We start from the raw sequence: 23,813 nt of genomic DNA, 5'->3' as shown, positions 1-23,813 counted from the left end.
AACTCGGGGTCGTTGTACAAAGTTGGTACTCTCCATTTCTCTGATCCTCCACCTCCATCAAGTTGCAGTGCCGTGAAAAGTTGGAGTAAGCTTCCTTGGATGGTAGGCAGTGTTTGTTCTAAAATATACAGGGCAGGAAGTCATGTGCAACTGTGTCCTTTGCAAGGGTGAGTTATAGAATAGTGTAGCCTGATAACGTTAAAAAAGATCTCCCAAACTGTAACAGGTTGGCAGAATTCAGCTAAATGGCTCAAACATTTATTAGTCTCCACTGTGTGCATAGAGCGCTGTGCTAAGTGCCAAGTTCAGCTGACGGTTCCATATAGAGCTAATAATCTACTATGCCCATTTGACACGTGTACCAGTAATTACCTATAGTATATTGTGGTAGATGATAATTGCATTAGAGAGATACTGGGCAAAGTGATAAGACAGAGAAGAGTTTTTAAGTTTTCCCCACTCTTAATAATATTAACAGCAAATATAATTGACCTACAGTGTTTCAAAGTTCATGAAGCATGTTATGTCCATTATACACTTTGAGCCTCACAACAACTCTGAGATGGTAGATACTATGGGTATTATCCCCATTTTACAGATGAAGTTAAGGCTCAGCAAGACTGACTCTAGGCCCATAGTCACATAGCTAGGATTTATAGCCAACTCTTCCTGACAGTGCCGCCTCATTTGTGTGTGTGACAGAGATGACAACCAATAGTGTGAGCAACCAAAATTTAAAAAATAGAGTCTGAAAGTCTCCTGCCCTCAGAATGTCCAGCCCATTTTCTTTTGAGGCCTTTGTTGTAAGTAATGGCTGTGGAAACCTTAATTTTGCATTTTTTTTCTGTGCTCCCCAAGGAAAAATCTCTTTCTCAACCTGACATTTAATTTCTTCTTCAGGGCTTAAAAGGAAAAAGTTGAATTTGTATGTTTAGAATGAACTGCCTGTTGATGGGTCAGATTTCAGGCTATCTCTAAATCTCCTTTTAAAAATAAAGCAGGGCCAGAATTCAGGTTCATTTAACAAGTGTTTATTAAGCATCTACTTTGTATTTTGTTGCTGGGAGGGGGGGAGGGGGAGGGGGGGGGGGATAGGTTATCTATAAAGTTTAGATAAGACTACCTCATAGGAATAATTTAATGGCAAATTGCATGAGAGGGATAAGTAAAATTATAAGTGAGGTTAAAAGTATGTGTGTGTGTGTGTGTGTGTGTTTACATGAGTTCATTATCTACTGGAGGAATCTGACTTTCTGGAGAAGGTTGTATTTCAACTTGAGATAGATATAAAAGGTGTAGGTGGGAATTAAATAGGACGGAAGGAGAAGAGAAGATACTCCAGGCCTGGGGAATAATAGCGTGAGCAAAGGCCCAAAAGTATGTGCAAGGGGTCCAAAGTATGGTGTGGCTATGATGTGGAGTATGTAGAGGATAGCAGTGTGAGAGGCATTTTGAAAAGGTAGTTGGTCCCAGGTATGGAAGGTTTTGATGCCAGGCAAAGAAGTTTCAGTTTACATGGTAAGTAATCGGGGACCATTTAGCAGTTCTGAGCAGGAATGATGTAGCTAGATTCAATTCAGTTCGGTTAGCACTTATTCAGTCTTTGCTATGTGTTAGGCACTGGGCATAAAAAGACAAAAAATAGTTTGTACCCTCAAGGAACTTAAATTTTACTGAAACCCATGGATAAAGCTTGTCTTTGCAGCCTGATGAAGGATTGGTTTAGAGGAGTGATAAAGAGTATAGGTAGAAAGATCTATTATGAGACTATAGCAGTAGGTCTGATAGGTGATAGTGAAGAGGCCCTGACAGTGGGCCTCATGGCAGTGGAAATAGAAAAGGGGATAGTTGTGAGAGATGGTGGAGATAGACTGGATAAGACTTTTCATTCGTTTATTCAATAAACATTTATGAAGCACTTGTGCTAAGTGCTGGGGATACAGAAAGAGGCAACAACCAGCCAAAATGCAAATAGATATGTACAAAGTAAGCTATTGACAAGATAAGTAGGAAATAATTAACAGGAGAAACTAAGAGAAGTTAGGGAAGCCTTCCTGTAGAAGGTGGATTTTAGGTGGGACTTAAATGAAGCCAGAGATGTCAGTAGTCCAAGTAGAGGAAGGAGAGTATGCCAGGCATGTGGGGGGTTGGGGGGGAAATAGGATTTAGTGGTCAGGGAAAGTTGAGAAAGTAGTGAAAAGTGAAAATCTAAGGGCCAAAGATAATGATCCTAAAAACTGGCAGTCCTAAAAACTGGCTGAAAGAGAAGTCAGTGGCCCCCAGAAAGCCAAGACAAGTGGTGTAATGGTCAGAACCCTGGGACTTAGGGAGTAAGAAAGGCCCAAGTTTGAATACTATATCGGACACTTGATAGCTGTCTGATTCTGGGCAAATCATTGAAATTGTCTCACTTTCTTCAGATTGGAAAATGGGGATGATAGTCCCAGCCTCCCAAAGTTGCTGTGAGAATCAGATGAGGAATTATATGTAAAGTACTTTGCAGTGCAAAGACCTGAAGATGGTAGAGAGATTGATGAGTTAAGGGGACAATTTGTAGGGAATTTGTAGGGACTGCATTTAGGGAGGTTTGTGAAGTGAGTCTAGAAAGGCAAGCAGGAGCCATACTTTAAGGTACTGGGGATCAGGTAAGAATTACAGATATATTTTCTTTAAAATAGCAAAGAGGTGGTGGCACTGGAAAATTTTGAAAAGGAAATTGAGAGAAAACCTCTTCTATGGTCTTCATTCTTCCCAGTAGAGTAGGAGGCACAGTCATAATTGGATGAGGACTAGGGAATGTAGTTGGATGAATAAAGAGTATAAAAGGTTTTGTAATAGTCACTGTGTTGAGGTGGCATAGTGGATAGAGTGTTTTGCCTGGAGTCGGGAAGACTCATCTTCCTGAGTCCAAATCTGGCCTCAGACACTAGCTGTGTGACCCTGGGCAAATCACTTGACCCTGTTTACCTCAGTTTCTCATTTGAAAAATGAGCTGGAGAAGGAAATGACAAACTATTCTAGTATCTTTGCCAAGAAAACCCTAAATGGGGTCACGGAGCATCAGACACGACTGAAACGAAACAACAATAATCACTGTGGGATATGAGATAGGGAGTAAGAGTTTGTGTTCAAAGGATTATACACTAGCAGTGCAGGCTTATCTGAGGTTACAAGGTTATGTTACTGTTAGTACAGTCTTTTTTGGGGGGAAGGAAGGGGGATTAGTTGCATCTTTGAGGGCCAGTGACTGCATTTCGTAGACTCACAGAAGTATCCTATCAGTCCTGACACTGTGGGATTTTGTGTGCTCCAGACAGCGACTTCTCTAGGGAGCACAGATTTAGAAGAGAGTTATGAATAAGTGAATATGAAAATAGAATGTCTCTTTGTTGGAAGCTGCCATTTTTTTCTTTGCTCTTCTGTGGAATTGAAACGGTTCTGCTTCTAGAGGCCCACTCACTTATATCTTCCTCCCTTAGGACACCACACCTGGGGAGTTGTGGGGAATATTCTTACATGAAAAATGAGCGTGCGTTACAAATATGTTTTGCTAGATACCTAATCCATTTTCTGAGTTATTTATGGAGAGCTTTCTGTCGCCATATAGTGCTTTAAGAAAGAGCTGCCTTTTAAATAATAGAATGGCAATTCATAGCTTCAGAGGAGTTCAAAAGCTTTGCTGACGTGATCTGATCCTTGGCACATCCTCCAATGTCGGTGGGGGGAGGGACAGAGAGGGTCTGCATCTGGAACTGATGCAGTCAGAGGATCTGGGTTCACATGGATCCTCAGATTTGCTATCTTCGTGACCTCAGGTATATCATCTAACCTCCTTGGGCCTTAGCTTCATTATCTGTAAAGTAAGGGGTTCCTCTGATTTCCAGCTGGAGATCTCTGATCCTGTGACCTAAATTTCCTAAACCTGCAGGAACCCACATCTCTAGCATTGAGTTCTCCTATTGCTAAGAGATGGATCTTGTCCTTGTGTGGACCAATTTTTTTCCAGGCCTGTTCCTTACCCAGAACACCTTCCTACTGCTTAATTTCCTCTCAGGATTAACATTTTTCTTAGTAAACTCTAGTAACTTGCCAAGGAAGGTCGCTGTGGTGATAATTTTCATGTCAAGGTTTTAAAATCTTTGTTTGGGGCCTGGCTAGTGGCAGGTGTCCAGTTGGTGAAGATCGTGTAGTTCTTTCCTTCTTAAGTTTCGTGTAACCTTTCATGCTTGCTTTGAACCAGGTCTCCATTTCTTGAAGTCCTGAAAGAGAGTGACTTTTTAAGCAGTGTGTGGTATTTTTGTGTTGCAGGTTAGTGGGTCAGAGAAGAAGAACTCTGGTCTGCCTGGAATCTCCTGGGTTTTCAGGGCGGTGAGTATTAAGTTTATTAATACTCAGCTCATCCTGTACTGTATACTGGATTGTGGTCAGATGGATGGCCAGCTAGGATAAGGTTTTGAGAAAATTTAAAGTCATCTGATTTTAAATTTCTGTAAAGAGGTTGCTAGACAGTCCTGGGTCCTAGAGCAAGGATTCTTATTTTTTTGTGTGTGTGATGGACCCCCTCTGAATGAATGAATAAAACATTTATTAAGTGCTTCCTGTATGCTAAGCTATTTTACAAAGCATGGGGAAATAAATCTAGAAAAGTAAGATAGTCTCTGCCTTTAAGGAGCTTACCTTCTAATGGAGGGGGACCACAGTTATTGAAGGATTCAGCTTTCAAGTCCAGTGGAAAAGTTTCATGGTCCTCAGGGTGCAGCAGCTAAGCACATGTTAGTGCTTTTTCTTTAATACCATTTCCACTGATAAAATGATACTATTTCTATTGGACAATGCCAAGCACTCTGGAGGCAAGAACTTTGTTTTCCAGGTCTTTAGTAGTAGATCCTTTTTCAAAGGCTAATGTTTTTAAATGCATAGCAATTATGTTGAAATGCAATTCTCCAAATATTTAAAAAGTTCACCCTAGTTTCGGGTTTTTTCTCTAGGCTCAGGTAAGTCCCCTTTGTTAGTGGGTTACAGTATTTCTCCATTAATATTTTTGTGAAAGATTGCCATATAGTGGAAGCCAAATACATCTTTAGGTTTTCTGATTTGGATTTTCAAATGTATTACTGAGAATGAGAATAATAATAATAGCTAGCGCTTTACATTCTGCAAAGCACTTACATGTAATAGCTCGTTTTGGTCTCACAACAACAACCTTAGGAGGTTGGTGCTATTACCCATTTTCTAGGATGAGGAAAGTGAGACAGAAAAGTTCATTGACTTGCCTGAGATCAGATAGCTATTAAGTGTCTGAGGCAAGATTCACACTCAGGCCTTCCTGACTCAAGTTCCAGGGTTCTGTCCATTATACCACCTGTCTTGGCTTTCTGGGGCCACTGGCTTCTCTTTGAGCCAGTTTTGGGAACCATTATCTTTGGCCCCTGGATTTTTACTTTTCACTATTTTTTAAACCTTCCCTGACCAATGAATCCTAATTCAAGCCATTGAGTGTCTTGAAATATCTGGTCCCTGAGCATTGCAATTTACCATACATGATCACTCATTATACTTCTCTTTTTTTACTGCCACCATAACTGGTCCCTCTTTCCATCTACTCCTTGCTGACACATCATCATAAAGGCTCATGGATCTTACAGATTATTTAATCCAGCCCACTCCTTTTATAGATGTGGAGAGTGAGACCCCAAACATTCAAGTGACTAGCCCAAGGTCTTGCATGTATTAAAATTAAGAATTTATTACAATTTTTATAACTACAAATTTTAAACATACAATAAATTTACGTAGCACACACTGATATTGTTGATAAAATGTGTTGTAATTTTAATAACGCTTTATAAAGATAAAATCATTGATGTGAAGGGAAGGCTTGTTTTTCAGTACAAAATTTTTCAAAATATGGTTTCATTGGTGATATCATTACTATCCTAGACTGTCACAGTACATTTCTAGGATTTATTGTAAAGGAAAAGAGAATATACAAATTCTAAATATATATGTACACACACACACATTATGGAAAGATAATATGTAGTTTATATAAAAGAAAACCAGCTAGTCCCTTTTGCCAGGGTGGCATTGTAGCTTTCTAATATACTCTCTGAAGTTTTTCAGAGTTTGACCTTTTTTGTGGATTTTCTTTCATGAACCTTTCTAGATTGGAAATGTATGGATCCCTTATGGATTCATAAAGGAATGGTTTCCACCATCCAAGAACACTAACATGGGCACTCAAGCTCGCTTTCAGCCAATCAGGAAGTACCCAAATTGTGTGATGGGTTCTGTGATGAATGAAAAGCCCTAGAGATAGAATTTCTGGATAATTAATAATCAGTTTATTCATTAGTCTAGGTAATAATAAATTAATAGTAAGTGGTTTCTCTCGGAAACCAAAGGCACCTAATGAAGACACTGAATGCCTTAAATATTTTTTTGAAAGGGAAGGCCCTTGACAGGAGAAATCAACCCTGATTGGTGGACATTTAAATGAGGAGGTGGGCTAAAAAGTTTTCAGCTCCTTCTGCTGAGGTGGCTTGGTCATGAGACTCAAAGGCATCTAGCAATCTGGACCTCAAAATCCATCTCCACCCAGAACAGATTGGTTTTCTCCTTCATGAGCTGGGTCACTCTAAACTCCAGTGGAGCAGTGTAAGGGCATGGGCTTATTGCTTTGCTGCAGGAATTTACCTAGATTAGATTCTCTTTACACTCTAAACAGAAGTAAGGTCTTCTAGTTGGGTGGGATCCTGCCCCAGATTGAGGAACTGGATTCTGAAGGATTAGGCCATCTCATCTATCAGCCATGTCTTTCAGTAGCTGGCTAACCTACTAGGGTTGGAACCTAAATGAGGAAATAAAGAATAAAAAAAATCCTAGTTTAATAATTGGTTGTTAATACAATAGAAAATAATTTCTCTCAGCTCTGTAATGTTCCTCCACCTTCCTATTTGATTCCCATCAAATTATTCAACTCTTTTTTTCTCTTCAATGGAAAAAAAAAAAAACACTAAAAATCCAAGAAAGTAGGAACCAGCTATAATGTTCCTATCTCCCCCCACATGAAACACACTCCCATTCTGAAAGTACACAAAGATGAACCCCATCCATCACATCTACCTTGGAATCTTTTGTGTTGACACAGAAGAGACTTTGGACTTTTGGGAAAGACTAAATTAGACACGAAGTAGGCTTGTTTTGTCAAACATTATGTGGCATGTATTGCAATGTCTACATACTAATGGTGGAACTTTAAAAAAAATTTTATTTATTTTATTTCTAATTTAAGAAATAAAAGAAGCATTTCTATAACAGTGAAAAAAGATGATTGTACATGAAACTGCAAATCTATTATATACAATTTGCTATTCCTTTTAAATATATAATAAAGTTATCTAAATTTCTTTTTATTTCCTTTTTTCCTTTCCCCCACCCTAGAGATGACTACCATTAGACACAAATATAAATGTATGTGTATGTGTGTGTGTATATATATATATATATATATGTAAAATCATTCTATACATACTTCTGTTTATCAGTTCTTTCTCTGGATGCAGATAGCATCTTCCTTCATATGTCCTTTGTATTTAATTTGGATATTTATAATAGTCAAAATGACTTAGTTGCTCAAAGTTGTTCTTAAAACAATATTGCTGTTACTGTATACCAACAAGTTCTCTACCCTTTTCCCCCAGCCCCAGTGGCAGCACCCAAGGGGAGGTCTTCCCCAGCCTGCGTCATCCAACACTAACCTTTGAAGCATTCCTCTCCTGGTTTCCTGGGGTCTTCTCTCTGACACAACTGATTTTTATATCAATTACTAGTATTATTTTCACATCATGAATTAAAGATTTGATTTGAGGACTGTTTTCCTGATGCTTCCAATGTGACCAACATTGCTAGTTATGTTTGGTACTTGTCAGTAGGATGTCATGTACTGAGCCTTGGCTGGCACATTCCATTTAGCCTGGAGTTCCTCAACAAATTCCCCATTTTTTATATTCACCAGGATTCATGTCATGGTAAAACAGATTGTACATGCTGTGAGCACAAACTAGCTATGTGGGATGTTTAAAGTACTTCCTTTGCTTTTCCTGTACTCATTAGCTAGACCTCTGGCAAGCTACCCCTTGCTTTGACTCTGATTTAGTTGTTGGGTTGGGAGGCTGGGGATAGTTAAGTAGGTAATGAACCTCTTTTCCACGTGCCTCATTTCACAGATGAACTGGACCCTGACATTTTTAGTTCCCCATCAGTGGAGGTCATCAGGCAGAGGTTGGATGACCTCTTGTCTAGGGTTCTAGAGAATGTATTTCCACTGAGGTAGATGGGCAGACCAGATGATCTGAGGTCCCTTCCAACTCTTCTTGTACTTTGGCTGTGATTCACAACTAGTGACTAAGTAATAAACGCCTCTTTTGGTAGGTTGGCACAGTTTGGTGGTAGATGGTAGGTGCCTCCTTGAGAGCCATTTGAATTACCATTTCAAGTTACCTGTATGCCGGTTTATTTTCAAGAATAGTTTATGCTTAAAGAATTCTTGAGGAAAATGAACACTTGGGTATTGTTTTCTTTTGATGTGCAGTGCCACACATGGGTTGCATGTTTGAGAGGGTGATCGTTGGCTGGGGAGGTGAGTTGGCCTTTCTGTTGGTATGAGGGAACTGTACTCCCAGACTAACTAAGTCATTGATATTTATTTTGAAGGGAATATGGGCACAGTTACACAAATCTTTAATATCCGGATCAAATCCTGTTGGACTGGTTTGCTAGAGAAGCAGGCAGCAAGTACTCCCTGGTTGGTCATGTGGGTATTTATAAAGTGTTAAGAGTCTGAGGGTAATGAAGCACTTGAGTTCTGTTTTCTAAGGAGCAGTGTAGAGGTTTTTAAAAACCCTCAGGAAAAGGACTGCATCTTTTTTTTCTCCTAACCTGTTTTGTGGCGTATTCTGAAAATCACTGGCCCTTACTGACTGTTCCAGTTTTTAATTTTGGATGAATCTGCTTTTTTTCTTTCTTTTACACAGTTATCTCACATTTTAACTATGTAAATGAAAATATTTCTAAAGAATAGATGAGCCCTACAAATCAAAGTCACTGTAGAGCTCTGAGGACCGCATATATCTCAGTGTTCAAGTATTAAGATATTGGTATATAGTGGAGCTTGGATTAGACTGTTTAAGGAACTTCTGAGCATGTGCAGGATCACATTGGCTTCTCGCTTGGCATTAATAGGACCCAGGGTTTGCTCCAGTTTCCTGACTACTGAACTCTCTGGCCCTGCATTTTGGATTCAGTCAAAGGGCTGCACTTGAGGACTTAGAGGGCCACATATGGCCTTGAGGCTTCAGGTTCCCCTCCCCCAAATTAGGCTTTTGAAACTTTTTGTTATTTTTCACTCAAGTGTACCTCTGTTCTAGTACTTAAGCTCTTTGCCCAGATAAAGATATTTAAATTAAGTCTGAAAAATTTGCACCTGACAAGTTGCCATATTTATATGAAGAATCTCCTTCCCCCCATTTTTGAGGAGAAACACAGGGTGCTTTTTTCTTTTTATAACCCCTGTCTCTCTCCCAGTCCCTCCAGGTCCCCTTCCTGTTGCTATTGCCTCCGCTACAGCAATCCAGAACCTCTCAAGGCTTGGTAAGAGCAACCAGAGGTGTTTAATTAAAATCTGTTTTCTGAAAGTAAAAGGAAGACTGTGAAACCACTGTTGACTGTTTTTCAACTGTTCTTATTAAACTTTCAATCATTGTGTTCCAAAAGGGAATCTAGCCAGAGCAGCAAGAGGGGAGGAATTGCTTTTTTTTCCTGGCTGTAGCCATCACGAAAAACAGGATCACCGCCTAACTCATATTTCCTCTCCTTCTCCTCCCCCATCCTCCAGTTGATCATTAACACATTTTCTTCAAAATTTAGGGGAATAATGAAACTAAGTAGGCATATTTTAGATCATAAAGGAGTCATAAAGCTTTAGACTTTATCTGCAATTCATATCTACTTAGTGTTTCTAGGGTAAGTTAGTGCTGAGCTCAGAGACCTCTAAAGTCTAGGATTCGATATTTTCTGCATTTTTGACCATTGAATTGAAAATACCCTTATGACTTTCTTTGTAGTTTGTATGGATGAATGAACTGCCCTTAAAAACCATCACGGCCAACCTTCTTATTTGACAGATGAGGAAACAGGCCCAAAGTGATTAAGCGACTTGTCCAAGGTCACAGTTACCAAATGTGAGAAGTTGGATTTGAACCCAGCTCCCCTGACTCTAAAAGCTTTCCATTATATCATGCTGTATTTTTAGAGGGAACTACAGGTAAAAGGTAATATTTTGGAACTTTACAAACTCTAATTTTGTGAAAATCACCATTTTCTGAACTTCTCAGAGTTGGTGAAGCCCCCAGTTGATGGAGCCAGAAGGAAACAGGAACTTTTGGGGCAATGTCAGTTAGGAAAAGTGATAAAAAGACAGGCTGGTATTGGAAAAAGTACTTGATTTGCAGTAGGGGCAGGGAACTGAGTTTTCTGCTTTTTCACTTAATATCTGTGTGAACTATTCTGTGCCTCTCTCAATATACGCTACATCTTTCCACCTCTGTCCCTTTGCTCAAGCTGTTCTCCACGTATGACCTGTCCTTTCCTCTTCTCCTTACCTTTGTAGTTCTGACCCATCTCTTAAAGACCAGTTTAGATGCTGCCTTCTCCATGAAGCCATCTCTGATTTCTACCCTCTGCTTAGTAATTATCCCAGCTAGCATTTATATAGCCTTACGGGGTTTGCAAAATGTTTTTTACATATACAGGGTGTCCCAAAAGTTTTGGTGCAGTTTTAAGCTAATTTAGACGAGGTTCAGACTTAGATTTTCCTAACTCCAAATCCATTACTGTATCCAAAACACCACCTAGTTGTCCTTTGCCCCTAATTAGTCACGATTCTTTCTGCATTTGATCTCTATAGTACTTTTTAGCATGTCCTCTGATACATTCATGTAATACTGTGCATTATAGTTACCTGTGTTCTTACTGCATTGTCCTACTAGGCTGTAAGCTCCATAAAGCAGGGACAGTATCCTAGCCAAACTTTGTATCACCCTTAGACCCTAGCACAGTGCTCTTTACCCAGTAAGTAAATATTTGTCAGCTGAGAACAGAGAGTAAGATGGTGGATAGAGTATTTGCTTCAGAGCCAGGAAGACCTTGCCCCTGTCACTTACAGGCTATGTGACTCTAGTCAACTCTCCAAAACTATTAAATTAGGAAAAAGGCACTGACCTACAACAGGAGGGGGAATTCCTCATTTAAGAATTTCTTGTGTCAGTGAAAGCACCAGTCCATTCCTTATCATTACCTGAGGACACTGGGCTGTAACTTGGTGGCAGCATTTTTTTTTTGGTGGGGGGGGTGCAGAGAGGATGTGGGTGGGCAGGATGGTAGGTAAGGCCCTGCTTCATTCATGGGGAATGAGAAGAGGATTGGAAGTTGTTTCTGGTATTTATATTGGGGGTTGGGAAACATAGCTTTCATTGAGAAGGCTCTAATTAATTAAATTCACAGAAACAGTGCTATCGGTAATGGGATCTGCAAGAAAAAATGTTGTCTCAGAAGAAAACAAAGGACTTTCTAGAATCAAAAGGTGACATTTCCCTCCCAAAACTGAAATAACAGCATCAACTATTAAAACAGAGAATATGCCATCTAGTCTCATTATGGGATGATTTTGGAGAGAGCCTAACAAAAAGAAAAGAAAAGAAAGCCCTGCCATCAGTAGATCTGACAAATACTGCACGCTAAAGTCATTGACCAAAGCCCCCCGTATGACTCCATGCTCAGAACTAACTACATGAAAATAAACATTTGAAATGTTGAAGGTCCAAGAGAATGGATAGTGTTCCCAAGGTCCCTGGTTTTACTCAGCCTTTGATTCTTCAAGTGGGTGTCTGTTCTGTCTACCTGGGCCAGAGTCTTGTTTTCCTTTTGAGAAGTTCGGGTCCTCTGTTCTGTATATACTGAGATGTTTTCTTTCTGTTCAGTAAGACTTGGGAGAAAAGGACCATGCGATCCTATCCCCAGAATGAGGAGGGGACATCTAATCCCGCTCTCATTTTACAGATGAAGAGACTAAGGCAAGTTGTACATAATAGATTGGCAGTTTCATGTGCAGTCATTTTTAAAATCATCCTATGTTATGGAAATGCTTGTTTTATTCCATAAATTTAAAAAAAATGCAAATCCAATGCTCTTGATACTACTCCGCCCCCCCCCCCCCTCCCCCACCCTCCCCCCCCAAAAAAAGCAAGAAAAGAAAAGAAACTAAGGCCCAGACAAAGATTACTTGCTCAGGGATACCCAAGTCATAAGTAGTTCAAGTGGGATTAGAACTAGGTCCTTTGAATCCTGTACCATTTCTAGGGTGACAAGTACGTTAAAAGTAATATCTTTCTAAGATGGTTGATTATTTTTCATAGATTTCATCCTTTCACCTCGCTTCCACTCCCATGTAGTCAGTACAGAGTCAAAACTTGGAACTAATGGGCCTGGGGTTCTGTTCTTGCTCTGCCTCCCAACTAATTAGATAACTTTGGACGAGTCAACTTTTCTAGACCTCAATCTTTATATCTATAAAATGGGTTTAGATTTGATCTCTAAGGCAGCTGGGAGGTGTGCTGGATAGATCACTGGGCCTGAAGTCAGGAAGATTTGAGTTTAAATGCCACCTCTGACACGAGCTCTATGACCTTGGGCAAGATTTTTGCCTGCCTTAGTTTCCTCATCTGTAAAATAGGAATAATAATAGTACCTACCTCCCAGGGTGGTTGTGAGGACTAAATGAGGTCATTTTTGTAAAGCACTTAGCATAGTACCTGGCATGTAGACACTGTGTAATTGCTAACTGTCACTGTCATTGTTATAATTGAAGGACCCTTCCAGCTATGTCCTGGTGTGACATTATTCTAGGGTAGGGATTCTTAACTTGGGGTCCATAAATTGGTTTTTAAAAATTATTTTGATAAATGTATTTCAGTATAATTGGTCTCCTTTGTAATTCTGTGTCTTTAATTTTAATGCATTTAAAATCATTATTCTGAGAAGGGGTCTATAGGCTTCACCAGATGGCCAAAAGGTTCTGTGACATAAAAAGTGGCTAAGAATCCCCTGTCTAGGGGGTAATCTGGTGGTGGAATATCTTACTTGCTTTCCAGGGGCCTGAGCAATGGGTTTTAGGCAGCTCAGATCATATCACACTTTCTGGAAAGGGACATATATGATCCCATTGGCCACCTGTTTTTCTTTTTTTTTTTTTCCTTCTGTTTCCTGCTGTTCCTAAATTGTCCTCTGCCTTTGTATGTCAGGGATCTGTGATTTTGTTCATGTGAGGATTCCCTCCACTGATCTGAAACCCATTCGTAATTTATAGTCTCTTAGACAGTTATTTCAAGCTCGGAGGAATTGTGACTTCACAGCGTCATAATACAGTTAATAAATGCCATAGGAGGTATTTGAACACAGGTAGGTATTTTAAGTTCAGTTCCCAAGCGCTGTACCACACTTTCTCTCCTGCCCACTAAATCTTATTTAAATAGTTCTCCTTAGTTGTATACCTTACGTGGTACAGAATAGTGTGTTCTGACAGTAATGCAGACATGGGGGCAGCTAGGTGGTGAAGTGGCTAGAGCGCTGGTCCTGGAGTCAAGAAGACTCATTTTCCAGAGTTCAGATCTGGCCTCAGACACTAGCTGTGTGACCTTGGGCAAGTTACTAACCCTGTTTGCCTCAGAGCTGGAGAAGGACATGGCAAACCACTCCAATATCTTTGGCAAGAAAACTCCAAATGGGGTCACAAAGAGTCAGATAGGACCGAGCAAGAAAAACAACAACAAGGCTAGTGGTCTGGAATGAGTTGAATTCAAGATTTGGTTGAACACAGTTTATGCAGTTGAAGTTTTAATAGAGCTCCAGCCTTGAATGCTGTCATAGCCATCCTAAGGATGAAGACCACTATCACCTTGGTAGGCTGGAGAGGACCAGCCGGTGAGACTTTCCTTTGAATAAAAATTAGTTCTTGATCAGTAATAAGCTTCCTTCACACTCTGACCTTTCTGATTTGGCATGGACTTGGCAGCTCTTATTTTGTGTGGGCCTCCAGGAAGAGCCACGCAGTGGGAGGCAGGGTGTGGAGTGGCCCACGCCACCTTTGAGACTGTGGATTCCCACTGTTGTGTGTCCTCACTATGTTTTGCATCTGTCTTCAGTCAACCTTATCTTGGCTTTTGGTTTCTTCCAGAGAATGGAATTAATTGAGTTGTCTGCAGCCCACTTTCCGCCTAACTAAACCCTGGCCTGACAAACCTTGCCAACCCACCTGGTTTTTGTATTTTTTTTTATTACCTGATGTGAAGGTTGGCTTTGTCACCGAGTCATGTTTGTGTCTTACTGATAACTGGAAAGTTGAATTATTGTTTGTCTTGGATTTGTGTTGTTGAGTCAGTCACTTAAAAAATATCGCAGTATTGCCATCTCTCACTTTTAACCTTTGAATTTCCTTTCCACTTCTTTGGTGGAAAATTTTTAGAAACTTTAGTGGTGACTGATTGGTCCCATAAAAGAAATTGCATCATTTCAAGTCACCTAACATTTACTCAGTGCCTGAAGTGCCCAGAATACTGTGCTAAGTTCCAAGGGAGAGAGATCCTTGGGTAAAATAATCTGCCTGCATGGAGCTCAAGTTTAATAGGGAACAAAATGAAGTATGCTTGTAATTATAATACAAACAAGACCTCATAAATACACTATAGAAGGGTAAACAGTGTTCTAGGAATTCTGAGGGGGAAAGTTCATCCTGACTTTGGGAAGTCTGGAAGTTTTGTGGAAAATGTGGTAGTTGAGTTCACAGGATGTTAGATTTAGATCCTTTTACAGTCCAGAAATATTGGGCTTTAAAGGATAGCTAGTGTTGAATGTTTAGGAGAATGTTGCAGTTGCACAGAATATAAATACAATTAAGTGAGAAACAAGAGTATCCTTGAATTTGTCCAAATATGTAGTGAATTTCTAGCTCATGAGCTCTTTGTGTTTGTTTTAATAGTATTTTATTTTTTCCAGTTACATGTAAAGACAAATTTTAATATTCATTTAAAAAAATTTTTTTTGAGTTTCAAATTTTCTCCCTCAATTCCTCAATTTCTCCCCTCCCTAAGACAGTAAGCAATTTGATATAGGTTATATATGTACGATCATGTAAAACATATTTCCATATTTTCATGTTGTGAAAGAAGAAAAATACCAAAAGGGAAAAAAAAATCATGAAAAAAATAAAGTGAAATTACTGTGCTTTGATCTGTATTCAGGCTCCATCAATTCTTTCTCTGGATATTAATAGCATTTTTCCTCGTGAGTTCTTTGGAATTATCTTGGATCATTGTATTGCTGAGGATATCTAAGTCATTTATCATTGATGTTCATAATACAGTGTTGCTGTTACTGTATACAATGTTCTGGTTCTGTTCACTTCACTTTGCATCCATTCATGTAAGGCTTTTCAGGTTTTTCTGAAATCAGCCTGCTTGTCATTTCTTAGAGCACAGTAGTATTCCGTTACAATCATATACTACAGCTTGTTCAGCTATTCCCCAATCAATGGGCATTCCCTCAATTTCCAATTCTTCGCCATTACAAAAAGAGCTGCTGTAAATATTTTTTTCTCTTTTTTTTAATTCTTTTTTTATTTTTAGTTTTCAACATTTACTTCCACAAGATTTTGAGTTCCAAATTTTCACCCCATCTCGCCCCTCCCCCCACCCCAAGATGGCATGCATTCTCAATACCCCTTCCCCTAGTCTGCTTTCCCTGCTATCTCTCCCCCACCTTCCCCTTCTATTTTCCTGGAGGTCAGGATAGATTTCTGTACCCCATTTCCTGTATTTCTTATTTCCCAGTTGCATGTGAAAACATTTTTTTTTTAAACATGTGTTTTTAAAACTTTGGGTTCCAAATTTTCTCTCTTCCTCCTTCCCTACCCACCCTCATTGAAAAGGCAAGCAACTCAATATAGGCTATATGTGTGCTGTTATGCAGAACACTTCCATAGTAGACATACTGTGAAAAACTAACTCTATTTCCCTTAATCCTATCCCACCCCCCATTTATTTTATTCTTTCTTTTGACCCTATTCTTCCTCAGAAATATTTGCTTCTGATTACCCCCTTTCCCAATCAGCCCTCCTCTCTATCATTCCCCTTCTCTCTTGTCCCCTTCCCCTCCTATTTTCCTGTAGCGAAAGACAGATTTCCATACCCCATTGAGTGTGTATGTTATACCCTCCTTAAGTCAAATCCTATGAGAATAAGATTCACTCATTTCCTCTCACCTTCCCCCTGGTTCCCCTCCACTGTAAGAGCCTTTTCTTTTCTGTTTTTTTTTTGTGAGATAATTTGTCCCATTCTACCTTTCCCTTTCTCCTTCTCCTAGTATAATCCTCTCTCACCCTTTAATTTTATTTTCTAGATATGACCCCTCCATCTTCAACTCACCCTGTACCTTCTATCTATCTATCTATCTATCTATCTATCTATCTATCTATCTATCTATCTATCTATCTATCTATCTATCTATCTCTCTATCTCTCTATCTCTCTATTTATCTATCAATCCATCTATCTATCTATCTATATATACATACATATAATATTTTCCCTCCAACTACCCTAATACTGACAGAGGTCTCATGAGTTACAAATATCATCTTTCCATGCAGGAGTGTAAACAGTTCAACCTTAATAAGTCTCTTGTGATTTCTCTTTCCTGTTTACCTCTTCATGTTCCACTTGAGTCTTGTATTGGAAAGTCAAATTTTCTATTTGGCTCTGGTCTTTTCATCAAGAATGCTTGAAAGTCCTCTATTTCACTGAATGACCATTTTTTCCCCTGAAGAATTATACTCAGTTTTGCTGGGTAGGTGATTCTTGGTTGTAATCCTATCTCCTTTGCCCTCCGGAATATTATATTCCATGTCCTGTGGCCCCTTAATGTAGAAGCAGCTAAATCTTGTGTTATCCTGATTGTGTTTCCACAATACTTGAATTGTTTCTTTCTGGCTGCTTGTAATATTTTCTCCTTGACCTGGGAACTCTGGAATTTGGCTACAATATTCCTAGGAGTTTTCCTTTGGGGATCTCTTTCAGGAGGAGATCGGTGGATTCTTTCAATTTCTATTTTGCCCTCTGGTTCTAAAATATCAGGGCAGTTTTCCTTGCTAATTTCTTGAAAGATGATGTCTAGGCTCTTTTTTTGATCATGGCTTTCAGATAGTTCAATAATTTTAAAATTCTCTCTCCTGGATCTATTTTCCAGGTGAGTTGTTTTTCCAATGAGATATTTCACATTGTTTTCTAATTTTTCATTCTTTTGGATTTGTTTTACAGTGTCTTGATTTCTCATGAAGTCACTAGCTTCCAATTGCTCTATTCTAATTTTTAAGGAAGTATTTTCTTCAGTAATCTTTTGGACTTCCTTTTCCATTTGTCCAATTTTGCTCTTTAGGGCATTCTTTTCTTCATTTGCTTTTTGGACCTCTTTTGCCATTTGGGTTAGGCTATTTTTTAAGGTGTTATTTTCTTCAGTATTTTTTTGGGTCTCCTTTAGCAAGCTGTTAACTTGCTTTTCATGATTTTCTTGCATCACTCTCATTTCTCTTCCCAGTTTTTCCTCTACTTCTCTTACTTGCTTCTCAAAATCCCTTTTGAGCTCTTCCAAGGCCTGGGACTAATTCATATTTTTCTTGGAAGTTTTGGATGTAGCAGCTTTGACTTTGTTGTCTTCTTCTGGTTGTATGTTTTGATCTTCTTTGTCACCAAAGTAAGATAATATAGTCTGACTCTTTTTGCGCTGCTTGCTCATGATCCCACCCAATTACTTGAGTTTTAAACTCTTTGTTAAGGTAATAGTCTGTTTCCAATGTGGAGAATGTACTGTCCCAAGCTTTGGGGGTTTGTACAGCTGTTTTCAGAGATACTTTTAGGGACCTGTAAATTTTCAGTTCTTCCAAGGTGGGCGAGGTGTTTCCTCTCCACAGCCACAACAAGCTCCACCACACCAGCGTTCCTCCTAGCCCCAGGACTGCCCCTCAGAACTGTGACCTAGATCCAAGCACAGGCAAAGCAAGAGATTCCTGCCTCAGCCCTGGCAAAGAGATCCTTGCAATCCTCCTCTGATCAGCCACTCGATTCCGCCTCAGTCTGTGGGCTGGAAGCTCAGAAGGCAGCCGCTGCCCTCGGGGCGGCTGAGACCTAGCTTCTTCTCTCACCGCAGTCACAGATTTTTCCCACTGACCTTCTAAGTTGTCTTTGGCGTTCGTGGGTTGAGAAATCTGGAAACTGCCACAGCTGCCCGTGATTCAGTCCTCTAAGGCCTGCTCCAGGTTCGCTGCGGCCTGTGCTCCCACACCTCACTGCTCTCCTCTCCCCACCCAGCACGTTATACCTTTCTGATCAGCCATCCAGGTTGTCTTGGGCTGGAAATTTGTTTTACTCTGTGTTTTTTTGTGGTTTCTGCTGCTTTAGAATTTGTTTAGAGCCATTTTTTGGAAGTATTTGGAGGGCTTTGGGGGAGAGCTCTAGTAAGTCACTGCTTTCCCTCCTCCATTTTGGCTCTGCCCCCCCCTGCTGTAAATATTTTTGTACAAGTAGGTACTTCTCCCTTTTTTTCTTTTTGGCTAGGCAGTGGGGTTAAGTGACTTGCCCAGGGTCACACAGCTAGTAAGTGGCAAGTGTCTGAGGCTGGATTTAAACTCAGGTCCTTCTGACCCGAGGGCTGGTGCTGTATGCACTGCATCACCTAACTGCCCCTTCCTTTTCCCTTTTTTAAAATCTCTTTGGGATACCAGCTCAAGAGCTCTTTAGAAGTTGTTAACGTTAGGTGAGTTAATTCCTTCAGAAGAGCAAGAGATCACTGGTAGGAAACTCATTCTATGTCTTTGCCATCCCTGGACCTTTTATATAACCATTCCCTGCAATGTGTAAGTGGACTGTGTTAGAGCCTGGAGGTGAATAGAGCATAACCCTGTCCATTAGACAGTTTACAACCTTTTTTGGTCCAGACCTGTGATTTCATTGGTCTGGGTAACTCTCAGTGTGGATGAGAAGCTGTTCTGCAGTTTAGAGCCTTAGAAGGTTGCCCTGGCCACTGAGAGGAAAAGTTTGGTGACTTGCCTGTGATCCCACAACCAGCACGTATCAGACACTGGACTCCTGCCTAGATCTTCCTGAAGCTAAGGCTGGCTCTGACAGTTACGTAAGGTGAGACATGTCTGAAAACCCCGAGACTGCCTGTTCAGACATTTTGACTGTTTCCTTGTGATTGAAGAGCTTTGAAAATACCATTGAAAATTTAGCAGGTCCTATCGTAGATTAGGGGAATGCTGTCGTTATAATTTACCTAGGTTTCAGACAAAGCCTTTTATGCCTGCCCGCCTCCTTCCTCACACAAGACACTCCAACTCCAGATGGTGGGCATTTTCCCTGACTGTCCCTCATGCCTGCAATTCACTCTGTCCTCATCTCTGCCTCTTGGCTTCCTTGCCTTGATTTAATTTAACAAACATTTATTAATGAACTATGCTAAGTATTGGGGAAACGATGAAAATGGGGAAGTCTCTGTTTAATAAGGTTCAGGTAATATAATGACTTACAGACCAATAAAGAGGTGTGGTCTTATTTGGATACTAGCTTACCCAGTTGTGGCCTGATGGACATACTTTTTTAATCAGTACATTATTTGTATACAAAAAGTATATTTTAGCCTTCTTTTGTTGTCTTGCCCCATTAGATTATAAGCTCCTTGAAGGCAAGATCTCTCTTTTTTTTATTTGTTTCCCTAGCACTTAGCACGGTGCTTGGCACAAAGTAGGTGCTTAATAAATGCTTATTGACTGACTAACTTTAATATCCTCCTTTTACAGCTTCTCTAGCACCAATGTCTAGTGCATCATAAGTGCCCTAATTGACTAGAACTTAATTATCTATGCTAAACAGTTGATCCCTTTATTACTTCACTAAGCAATGCCAGTTGTTTCTTAGTCCTTGTCCTCCTTGATCTGTCTGCAGTGTTTGATGCTGTTGATTCCATCTTTTGGAATACTCTTTTCTCCTTTGATTTCAAATTAGTTTTGATATTTTCTTCCAACTTTCTACTGTCCTGTATCTCACACCCAGGAATAAGGTGTTCTGAGACAAAAGGAATCAGCTTCACCAGGGACTTTGTGAAATCCTTTAAGTAAGACTGACCCTAAACCATCCATAAGAGGTCGGTTCATCCATTTTAAAGGTTCCCAGAAATGGAAATTCTGAGATCTCCCTAAGAGTCCTCACAGTATTGCTTTATAAACCGTAATGGTCAGGGGATCCATTCATTCATTCAGCAAGAATTCATCAAGCACTTACTATGTGCTGGAGACATAAAGAAAAAGATAAAATAGTCTCTGCCCTCAAAGAGCTTGTATTCTATTGGAGAGGAGGGATCGGGAGGAAGAATACATACTCAGAAAAACAAGAAAAGTTAGTCCACCTTCAAGTCTCACCCAAATTTCTTTTACTGAAATAAATGGCTTTTTATTCTTTTTCTCATTCCTCTGGGAAGATAGATAAGTAAATAAATGAATAGCCTTTATTAAGCACTTATTATGTGCTACATTCTTGGGGCAATAACTAAACCAAGACAGTCTTGTCCTCAATGAGCTTACATTCTAGTAAAACAATACATATAAAGGGATGGTGGCCAATAAAGGGTGATCTGTTTAGTAAATCAACATCTTTTTTACGCAGGGGACAGATAGGTGGTGCAATGGATAGAGCACAGGGCTTGGAATCAGGAAGATTTATTTTCACGAGTTCAAATCTGGCTTCAGATACTTATAAGCTGTGGGACCCAGGGCAAGTCACTTAACTCTGTTTGGCTCAGTTCCCTCATCTGTAAAATGAACTGGAGAAGGAAATGGCAAATCACTCCAGGATCTTTGCCAAGAAAACCCCAAAAGTGAGGTCACAAAGAGTTGGACATGACTGAAATGACTGAACAACAGCAACTGTCTACCCGTTTAACTGGCTTCTCTGCTAATACTTTCTCGTCCTCCTCTATTCTTTAGCTCATTGTCAAAGTAATCTTCCTAATGTACAGGCCTGGATGTATCACTCCCCTACTCAGAAACCTATAGTGACTTCCTGTTACCTAGAGGGCAAAACACAAATGACTTTGGCATTTAATGCCATCCAGCTCTAATTCATACCGAACCCCCCTCTCCCCCCACTCCCCCCCCAAAAATTGGTTCCAGTTGAACTTGGCATCCTTTTTTTTTATTCTGACCTCTCAAGCTTCATACTTTTGCGCTCTCCATATCTTCATTTGTTCAATGCCACCCCTTCAAGGCTTAACTCAGATTTCATCTCATACATAATTCTAGTTGGTATTACACTTATTTTTATGCCTGAAATGTCTCTAAATTGAAGAAAGAGAGACTGTCATTTTTCATCATTGTCTCTACATTGCCTGACAGTGCTTTGCACATGGTAGGTACTTCGTAAATGTTTAAATTGGATTGAAGTGCCATGATTGTTTCACATTACTTCCCAGTGAATCTGCAAGTTAGGGTGTGAGGGTGGTTGGTAGGAATGGACCTAGTTTCCTTTCTATTTTTTGTGTAACCTGTGGTGCCAATAAGTAGGCGGCCCCTGTGCTGCACTTGTGATGTCAGGAGGAAGTGAGTCAGATAGTGTGAGAAAAGGTACCAGTGTAGGACTGTCTAGGCAGGGCATACTCAAGGGGAGTTATTAAAGGCTTTTGAGTCAGTGAGGTGCCACCACAGTATTTATTATATAGGGGAGTTTTTTATATTGGCAAAGAGCTACCATCAAAGCAGTGGGTGATTAGATTGTTAGTAATTGGATTAAAGTTTGGTAAGATGGGTGGCAGGGAGACCACTTAGGAGGCTTTTGCAGTAGCTCAGATAGATTTGTTGTTGTTCAGTTATTTCAGTTGTCTGACTCTGACTCTTTTGGGGGTATTCTCGACAAAGATATTGGAGTGGTTTGCCATTTCCTTTACCAGCTCATTTTACAGATGAAGAAACTGAGCCAGATAGAGTTAAGTGACTTGCCCTGGGTCCTACAGCTAGTAAGTGTCTGAGGTCAAATTTGAACTCAGGTCCTCCGGACTCTACTCTATCCACTGTGCCACCTAGCTCAGATATAAGGTGATAATAATAATCTGAATTCTAGAGTAGTGGTAGTGGGAATGGATAGATACAAGAGAGAGAGAGGGAGATAACTCATCAGGGCACATGACTATCAAATAAATTAAATTTGCCTGAGGCTTTCAACTTGCATGACATGATAATGAATATATGAGTCACAGAAATAGTTAAGTCAGGAGCAGGAGCTATTTTAGGGAGAGGGTTTGGGGTGATGGTAGAATGTTCCTAGTAGAGATGTCCAGTAGGCAGTGGAAATGTGAGAATAGAGTTTACAAGAGATGTAAATTTGGGAGTCATCAACAAAAAATAGATGTGATTTCCATAAAGTATATATAGAAAAGCAGCTAGTTGAGCATTAAAGTGGAGATAACCTCCCCATTTAGGATAATCTGCAAAGGAGGCAGAATGATTATATAATTGGAAAAACTTTATAGGATTAGGATTAGGTCCAAGCCATATCTAAAAAAGAATCCCCCCTTTTGAAGCGTCTCTGACAAGTAGTCTGCTGGAAGATTTCCAGTGATGGAGAACTCATTACCAAAAATGAAGGACCAGTTCATCTGTAAAATGGGGCACATGAAAGTGAGTTCATTGTCTACTTGGTTACTCCAGCTTCTCAGCCCAGCAACTGAAGGGAAAGATCAAACCAAGGGGTTTGACATTGGCCTGTCAGAAGTCCCCAGTGATGAGTTGAGGGAGCCTGTCAATCAGCAAGCATTTATGAAGCGTCTGCTGTGTGCCTGGCATTGTGTTAAGTGCTGGGATTCTAACCAGAAAAGTGTGGCAGCCCCTGCCCTCAAGGTGCTACATTTTACAGATAGGTCCTTTCAACATGGCTGGTTTATGCCCAGAGTAGGCAGTCTGTTTTCTTGTGATATGTGAATTCTAGGAAGAATGAATCAAAGGAATTTAGCTGTGAAATTTAGGCTAGACAAAGGATAAAGAATATGTCTCATTTTCTCATTTTCTTTTTTCTTACCCTCTTTGTTTTCCTCCCCCCATTTCTTTCTGACAGAACCCTAGTTTGCTTTCCTGACCACTTTGCTGAGGTTCATAACCAGGAAACAAAACCAAACAAACAAAAAAACTCTTGCCTGTTACATATGCTATAGTTTGATTTTTGCTTGCAGACTAATTATTTTCAGCTTATTTTCACTGAACTCTTGCCATCTGTTGGCCTAGTCACTTAAGTGATCAGAATCATCTTGGAAAAGCCCAAATTCCTGCCCTTTCCCTTTTGTTTTTATTCTGCCTTGGTATTGTTGTCTGCATTTGGAAATTGCATTTTCAGTATTATCATCATGCTAATTAGTGTGTCAACTACCTATCTACTTCTAGGAGTTTCCTTGATTTAGCCTTGTTTATTGCTGTAGATCAGGGCACCTAGTTGGTGCAGTGGATAGACCACTGGACTTGGCATCTGGAAAACTCATCTTCATGAGTTCAAATCCAGCTGCAGACGTTTACTGGCTGTGAGACCCTGGGCAAGTCATTTAACTTCATCTACAAAGTGAGCTGGAGAAGGCAGTGGCAAACCATTCCAGTATCTTTGCCAAGAAAACCCCCAA

The 23,813-nt window shown here is 40.0% G+C and overlaps 1 long non-coding RNA gene across 1 annotated transcript in view; it reads left to right on the top strand.

Annotated features, from left to right (window-relative positions):
- LOC114033720 overlaps positions 1-23,813 on the top strand; it is an 86,038-nt gene that overhangs the window by 13,670 nt on the left and 48,555 nt on the right. The window contains exon 2 of the long non-coding RNA XR_003568024.1: positions 4,309-4,368. This is a non-coding gene — a long non-coding RNA (uncharacterized LOC114033720). The remainder of the gene's footprint in view (positions 1-4,308; positions 4,369-23,813) is intronic.

This window comes from Vombatus ursinus, unplaced genomic scaffold, assembly GCF_900497805.2.
Source record: "Vombatus ursinus unplaced genomic scaffold, bare-nosed wombat genome assembly UNPS02007344.1, whole genome shotgun sequence".
Classification (NCBI taxonomy): Eukaryota; Metazoa; Chordata; class Mammalia; order Diprotodontia; family Vombatidae; genus Vombatus; species Vombatus ursinus.
Note: the sequence above shows the minus strand (reverse complement) of the source record. Positions and strands in the feature narration are given on the sequence as shown.